The sequence below is a fragment of the Camellia sinensis genome, chromosome 4 (assembly GCF_055761805.1).
Source record: "Camellia sinensis isolate YWXY chromosome 4, ASM5576180v1, whole genome shotgun sequence".
In the NCBI taxonomy this organism is placed as follows: domain Eukaryota; kingdom Viridiplantae; phylum Streptophyta; class Magnoliopsida; order Ericales; family Theaceae; genus Camellia; species Camellia sinensis.
The window spans coordinates 38,667,900-38,676,367 of NC_138964.1; positions in this window are offsets into that span (position 1 = coordinate 38,667,900).

Below are 8,468 nucleotides of genomic sequence, written 5' to 3' on the forward strand. Positions count from 1 at the left end.
GGATAGATTAATAATTAAACTAATTTATATGGTTAATTTAATAATATTAAGGAATTCGTTATGGCGTGACGTTATAATTTCTATAACTTAGATGAGTAACTTTATAATTTTGGAAAACTAAGTTAATAAGCCAATATTTTGGCTTTAAGTCTTGCCGCAAAAAGAGGGTTTCGTTTTTATTTGTGGAGGGCTTTGAAGACAATGCATTCAAGAGTTTGAAAAGAAAAGGGAAGATTCATGGAGTGGTAATTTTGAACTATTCATCTCTTAAAGGTAAGATTTTCTTTTGATTGTATTATCTATGAATTTAGTTTCATTATATCAATAGATGATATGTGATGGATTAATTTTGTTAGGTTTTTGTAACTGGCAATCACGTTTAACAAAATTCCTTTCAATTGTAATTTTATTTGTTCTTTTGTTTTTGTAAGGATGTGAGTGTTTAAATGCGAATCCTAATTGAATTGTGCCTATGAAGAGAAGTTTGTGATCTTGAGGCTTTCATTTTTGCCACTTCACTAACTATGTACAGGGATCGAGATCATTCAGTATTTTTGCAGAGCATTTGAACTTTTAGGAAACAAGTTTTACCACTCGTGCGGTGAATATTGCGCTCAAACGGTCAACCTATATATTTTGTACCGTCTTTTCTCACACTACTCGAGCGGTGAAGTGTGCGCTCAAGCGGTCTTCGCGATCTAATTTTCTATAAACTGCGTTGTTTGCCCGTTTTAGGGTTTGAGCCGTCTAGATTTTCAAAGAGGAAGAAAAAAAATAAAGTGTTTTATATTTGAGAGTGTTTTATGGGTGTTTCCTTAATGATTTAAGAGTGATCAATAGATCAGTGTACTTCATATCAATATCATCAAGCGTTTGTTTGTTTTCTTTAATTCACAAAAGAGATAGTTGTTTTTCAGTAAATTTCGAAAAACTTAAGCCTAAAGTTTTGGTGGATTCCGAAGTGGGTTATCATCTTGGATTCGGCATCAGCGTTATAGATTTAACGTTGGGTAAGACAATTCTGATGTGAAGACAGTGGTGGAAGAGGCACATCCGGGTCAGTTCAATTCAGTTGTGGACTCACTAGGTAATTGAGGGTACACATGTATAATTCCTTTTTATCTTCTTAGTGGATTGTTTTGTAGTTTTGGCCCGTGACTTTTTATCACAATTGGAGGCGCTCCAATTGTTGTTCATTTTTGTCTTCTTAGTGGATTAGTTTGTGGCTTTGGCTTGTGGCTTTTTTATCACAATTGAAGGCGCTCCAATTGTGATTTTTTCTACGTTAAATCGTTGTGTCGATTTATCTTGATTATTTGATTAAGATTGTTATTTGTTGTTTTAAATTAAAACATAATCACGAATCAATATCTCGGGAATTTTAATTTTTGTATTTGTGGGATACAAGATTGATTACTAGCAACTACAATTTATATATGTATATAAATAACAATAGGATAATTGAAGTCTTGAAGGCTGCTGAAGAAGTAGTGATGGGTAGAGATGTAGGAAAAATCAAAAAAATTGACCAACCCGATTTAACCAGACCAAATCGACCATATTTGGTCTGTTTTTCAATAAGAGTCAGTCTGTGCAATTTTTTAATTTGATTTTTTTCGATTTTCGATTTTCGATTTTCAATTTTCAATTTTCGATTCATTAGCGGTTCAAGCACCTTGTGTATCGAATTAAACCAAAACTGATCGTTTCAATATATATTGTATTTATATATATAATGTATAATGATATTAATAATTATAATAAATTAGTAATCTCATTTAATTAACATTATCATACTTATAATCTAAATTAGCAAACCTTTACTCACTATTCTTGAAGCTTTAGTATTTTTTAATTTTGTTTGTATTTTTGTTAATCTAAGCACTAAAAAGTATTTATCAAATGAATGGATTGGATATATTTGAAATTGTGGGTAAATAACTAATTTAATATTTTTACATAAATTAGTTTTTATACTAAAAAGTTACTCACATTTGAAAGATCCTAAACCGATTAAACTGCACCAAATAAAACCATTTTAATTGGTGTACTTTAATGGGAGAAGCGGTTTGTATCGATACTCAAACTAATAAAATTAAAATTATCGATTTGATGAAAAATTTTACTTATATACCGATCATACTAAACCGATTACATGAGGATAGGTACGAAATTGGGTTCGAAAATTTCTGATAGACTACATGATTAGTTTATTCTATTATAAAGAAAAGAATTAGGAGTGCATTATGGTAGAGAATAATAATTATTTATGCAGCGTAATATTTTAATAGGTTTGTGAGATTAAGGTGGATCTTAATAATTTAAGATTAGTTTTGAAAATATTATTTAAGTTGTTTGAAGTAAACAATCCTCTATCACTAATGATCCATTTTTATTTCTATCAAATCATTTGAAATTATAAATATTTATTTATCGCCTTTTTGTTTTCTTAAAATAAAATATGGGTTAAGTATAAACTGGCATTGAATATTATTCTAAAAACTATTTCAATATTCTCTGAAACTATTCTGAAAGTTTTTACCAAATGTTTATTATGAAAATATCAAATACTTTATTTAAAATATGTGTACTGTTTGAATTTTGAGTATCACTCTAACCTGACTATGATTTGGATTCTAGCTAATGTGAGTTACTTATTAGCACATAAACTAGTTTGTTTTGGGATTTTTCTATCGGCCTATTTGTGGTTCTGGGCCTTGTCACGGGTTAAGTAGTTGTAATCATTGAGACTTGAGTTTTGTGAATCAAATCATTGAACCATTTGAATATCAAACTATTGATTTGAATAATGAAATTAACTTGAATTATCTTATTGCCTTTCAATTAAATTATATTGCTACATTGTTTATTTTCAGTTATGAAACCATCTTACACAATAATTTTTCGTTCATTGGATTGTAGAAAAAATATATTTATTTTTTATCGATTTTGTATACTTGATCCAGTTAGCAGTGATAATTAATTATTTGCTAGGCTGTCAAACTGACCTTTCTTTTATTTATTTATTTATTTATTTTTCAGATTCTGAATAGAGTTGCGTGAGTTTTTACTTGTGGGATTGTCGAGAGTAGGAATATAATTTTAAGTTATTTTGGAGTACTATTTTATTAGTGGATTATATTAGTGGACTTGAGGGAGAATTTCATATGTTGAGGATTGTTTATTATTTACGAATTTTGGAATTTTTATAATTAAAGATTTATTTTGAGTATTTTATTTTCGTGATTTATTTGATCGGACTCTTATGCTGTGTTTGGTTGGGGGATTTGAGGAGGGATTTGGAAAATGAAAGGGAAAAGGTGTGTGAAATTATGTGAAATATAGGCATGATTTATTCACATTTCACCTACTTTTTCTATTTCCCTTTCCAAGTCCCTCCCCAAATCCCCCAACCAAATACAACATTAACCTTACATGCTCACCAAAATGAGTGTGCAGTATTGTCATGAGATTGGGATGCGACAAAGGAACCTACTTTGATTGAGATGGCAGGACTCAGGAAGTTGGAAGTTTCTAAAACTTGGCAAGTGGCATTACTTAGCTAATACAAGGCTATCATCCTTTACCCAATTGAGATGGCAGAACCGCGAAAGTCTCCAAGGCTTGGTGAGTGGCATAGCTTAACTAATATGAGGCTGCGCTATGATCCTTTATTGGGAAGTTGGGGAGCTTGTGGCTTAGTAGCTACGAGTAGTCATTTTAAACAACTCAAGGGTGATAATTTGAAGATTCCCATAGCTTAATAGAGCAATTTTAGAGTTTCTATAATTCAATACAAAGCAACCTTAAAATTTCAATTAACTTGAGAGAACTTTGAGATTCTCATAACTTAATAAGAGAATGAAACTGAAAGAAGAGAACTCTCTACTGTCATTCAATGACTCACTCTTCCGTCTGACGCTGTGTTTGGTTGGGAGATTTGAAAAGAGAAAAAGAAAATATATGTGAAACTAAGTGAAATGTAGGTATATTTTATTCACATTTCATTTACCTTTTCTCTTTTCCTTTCTAAATCCCTCAACCAAACACAACGTCAGTATTCACATAATCTGCCTCTTCATTGATACATATTCTTATACGAATACTATACATATTTTTTGGACCTCATATACACATCTAATAAAAAATAAAAATAAATAAGGGATTGGGTAGAATATTATTAATTTTTTTAACGTACTTTTTTAAGATGGTTCCTTTCTTTTACTTGTTTTCAAATCCCATAAATTCCAAACACATCAAACTGGATTGTCAAAGGGAACGATGATCCATTAAATTTCACGTTCCAAACACTCCCTTCTACTTTCTTTTCTTGTCATTTTACGACTAATGCTGCTTCGACGAATTTTCCTTTTTTTTATTTTTATTTATTTATCAAATAAATTATAAATACATATTATGAGATTTATTTAAAATAAGAATTACATTCGTATTTTTAGAAATTACATCTCTTCTTTATAATCTTAGTTTCATAACGAATAATCTCTTTTATTAATTAATCATTAAGTCAATTAATAATTTTTAATGATATTAAAAATTTATTTCAATTAATAATTGAAGTAATTTTATTATTATATAGAATAGCAGTTAAAAATTTTAGTTTTTCAATTAATTATGCTAAATAAATTTATTTGATAAATACACATTTGTAATTTTATGAATCACATGACCATTTCATATTTTAAGCAAATTTCTTGGAGAATTTTACAATACACACCTCATATCATATGTATTTGTCATATTTTTTTTAATTATGATTAATTTTTTAAAATTGTGATATTATTTTGAGAAATTTAATTATAATTTAAAATATATAAAATATTCTATTTTATTTTTTAATTATAAAGTCAATATGCCTTCATTTGGCATACATGGTTTGGACAAAAATAGTCACAAAAAAATAAAATAGACTATGTTACCCAAAAGACAACCTAAGAGGAGAGTGAATTAGATTTTTACAAATAAAAATAATAATACTCTAATAAAAATTATGACTAGCACAATAGATAAATATAGTTAATGAAATAAAAATAATTAAAACAAGTGTTTTAACAACTATGTCAATTAATGATTTTAGCACAATAAAAATATAAAATATAACTATGGCAATTTAAATAAAATAAAGAGATAAGGGAGAGAGAGACAAATAAATTTATAGTGGTTCGACTTCAACTCGGCCTACATCCACTCCTCAAGTTTCACTTGAAATTTTCCACTATTCTCTAGCTTCACAGGGTGCTAGCAACCTTTTCACAGATGGAGTAATCCTCCACGGATTTTACACAAACTTTCTAAGTCCAAAAAACACTGAGAGTACTACACTCTTACAAGATTGAAAAGAATGTGTTTTTACTTTTACAGAAAGCTACAAGAATTATCTCTTTAAGATAGATATAAAAATGAGACTCTGATTTTTCTGTAATCCTCACACAGGAAAGATGGGTTTAAAGCTATACGACTTAATACATAATTTCTTAGAGAGGATGTAAACAAAAATTGAAGAACACTTCTCAGAAAGTTTTTCAAAGAATAGATGAGAGTGATTTTAGATCAAAAAATATTTTCTGGTTTCTGTAACTTGTTTGTAGTTGCTGTCACTTGTTCAAATCAGAGACTTTGGTATATCTAATGAAACTTATAATCGTTTATAGCCGTTGTATTCATTTGAATTTATAGCCGTTTATAACCGTTGTATTTATTTGAATTTATAGTCGTTTATAGCCGTTGTATTAATTTGAATATCTTTCAATCCATCATTACTAATTTGAATATTTTTCACTCCATCATTACTAATTTGAATATCTTCCACTTGAACCTTTTGGCCTACTGCTGTGCTGGGCTGTTTGAATCTTTTGGTCTGCTGATGTGCTGAGTTGTTTGAACCTTTTGGCCTGCTACTGTGCTGGGCTGTTTGAACCTTTGTTTTGGATTGTTTGAACCTTTTGGCCTGTTGCTGTGCTAGGCTGTTTGAACCTTTGTTTTTGGCTGTTTGAACCTCTGGTTTGGGTATTATTTTTGGGTTTAAATGAACTCCTGATTTAAACAAATATTAAATACATTCAAACAATATTTAGGATAAAAGTTTAGGTGAAAAATAATGGGACAAAATAAATTTTGATTCTATTTTTCTTTTTCAAATAAATTAAAACATAATTAAATAAATCATCAAAATAAATTTTAGATTTAAAACATAATTAAATAAATTATCAAAATATATTTTGGATTCTATTTTTCTCTTTCAAATAAATTAAAACATAATTAAATAAATCATCAAAATAAATTTTGGATTTTATTTTTCTTTTTCAAATAAATTAAAATATAACTAAATAAATCATCAAAATAAATTTTGGATTCTATTTTTTTCTTTCAAATAAATTAAAACATAATTAAATAAATCATCAAAATAAATAAGTCTAACAATCTCCCCCTTTTTTATGATGGCACACAATGATGTTTTGATTTGATTTGGGAGTAAGAAAAGCTCCCCCTCGAGTCATGCTCCCTGAATTCATTTCTAAAAACTTAGGTTAGCGAATGTTTAATAAATAAGTTTTAACTAGAAATATGATATGAGACTAAGATATCAAACTATAAATACATAACATCAGATTAGTTTGAAAATAATACCATAATTTAAAAATAATACCATAATACATAACATCATAATTTTCTCCCCCTGTGACATTATCAAAAGAAAATCATGGCTCAAAATCTGGTGGAGGAGGAGGAGGAGGAATATGATAGTGATAAATGGCATTAAAGCGAGACGGGTCAATCAGCTGCCTCGGCTCTCTTTCCCTCTTGTCTTCTTCTCCTTCGTCTTCTTCTTAATCACTCTCTTCGCCTTCTTCTTCCTCATTCGCTTCCATCCATTTCTTCTTCTACGTAAGAGAGATAGAATAGAGAGACTGAGAAAGAGCAGAAAGGCTGCCAAAAACGACCCTCCTTTCGATTACATCTCTCTCTCCTACTACATGGCCTCGTCCCGTCCCCTTACTCTATTTCAGGACCTAAATGATCCTGTAAGCGCTGCTGAGCCGAGTGCCCCGGCTCTTACTCTTCCCAACCTTCCTATGATGTCGATTGAGCAAATAATAGCAGCTCAATTAGACATTGAAGCCAATCATTTCACACTGACGTCCTGTATGGAGACGATGACTACAGTCACAAAATTAGCTCACCGTCTGCAAAACAGGATAAGTGAGCTTCATCAGGTCAATGCCCAACTCTCTCTGCTCTAACGCATGTACAAGGATGCGCGAGCAGAGATAGGCGCACTGAAGGCCGAAAATAAAGAGCTTAAACGGAAGACCACTTCCATGGCCCGATTTGGAGCAACGTCGTTCTTGGCTTTTGATAGTCAGCGGGGAGTCGTCGCTCTTGACGAAAGCACAGGGGCAGGACCTTCAAGGGCCGCCCAAGGTGATAAAAAGAAGAAGAGAGCGGTGGAAAATGCAAGTAAGTAAGATTGGCGTATGGCCGTAAAAAAAAAATGAAGGGTTTTTTTTGTTTTCTTTTTCTGTGTAAATATGTTTATTATGATCGGCATATGGCCATAAAAAAATTGAAGGGTGTTTTTTTTTAAAGTAAATATTTGTATTTTGATTTGTTTTTGTTTTTATGTTTAAGTACTGAAAAATAAAATTAAAAAGTAGAAAATAAAAAAAAATAAGAAAATTAAGCCTAAACAAAAAATAATAATGAGAAAAAACATAAAAATAAAAGAAATTAAGCCTAATAGCAAAATAAAATAAATTAAAATAAAATAATACCAATATAAATTAAACTTAATGGGACGTTGGTGTTGCTGGAATGGTAATGCAAAAAAAAAAATACCATAAGGGTTTAAAAAAATCAATGTATGAAAAGTTAATTTTACCTCAAGATGTAGAACCAAAAAAAAAATTACACAGTTGAGAATAACAAACTGTTAAGGAGAATAAATGTATGAAGAACTTGAGAGTATTCAACTGATATAAATGTTTCCATTTCAATATAGTAATACACATATATCATTTTAATAAAAATTCAAATTTCACAGTCATAACAAAACTTTTTAAGTATAAATCGACATTCCAAACTCGCCACAAATAAAATTGAAGCGATCCTCGCTTAGGAGTTTTGTAAAAATATCCACCAATTGCTTGTCGGTGTTCACAAATTCAAGTACAATATCCCCTTTTGAACATGATCTCTTAAAAAATGATGTTGAATTTCAATATGTTTTGTTCATGAGTGTTGAACTGGATTTTTGCTTAAATTGATGGCACTAGTAATATCACATTTAATAGGGATATAATCATAATGCAAATCAAAGTCCTCCGATTGTTGTTTCATCCAAAGTATTTTGGCATAACAACTTCCGAAAGCTATATAATCAGCTTCGGTCGTTGATAAAGCAACAGAATTTTACTTTTTGCTAAACCAAGATACTAATGAGTTACCAAGAA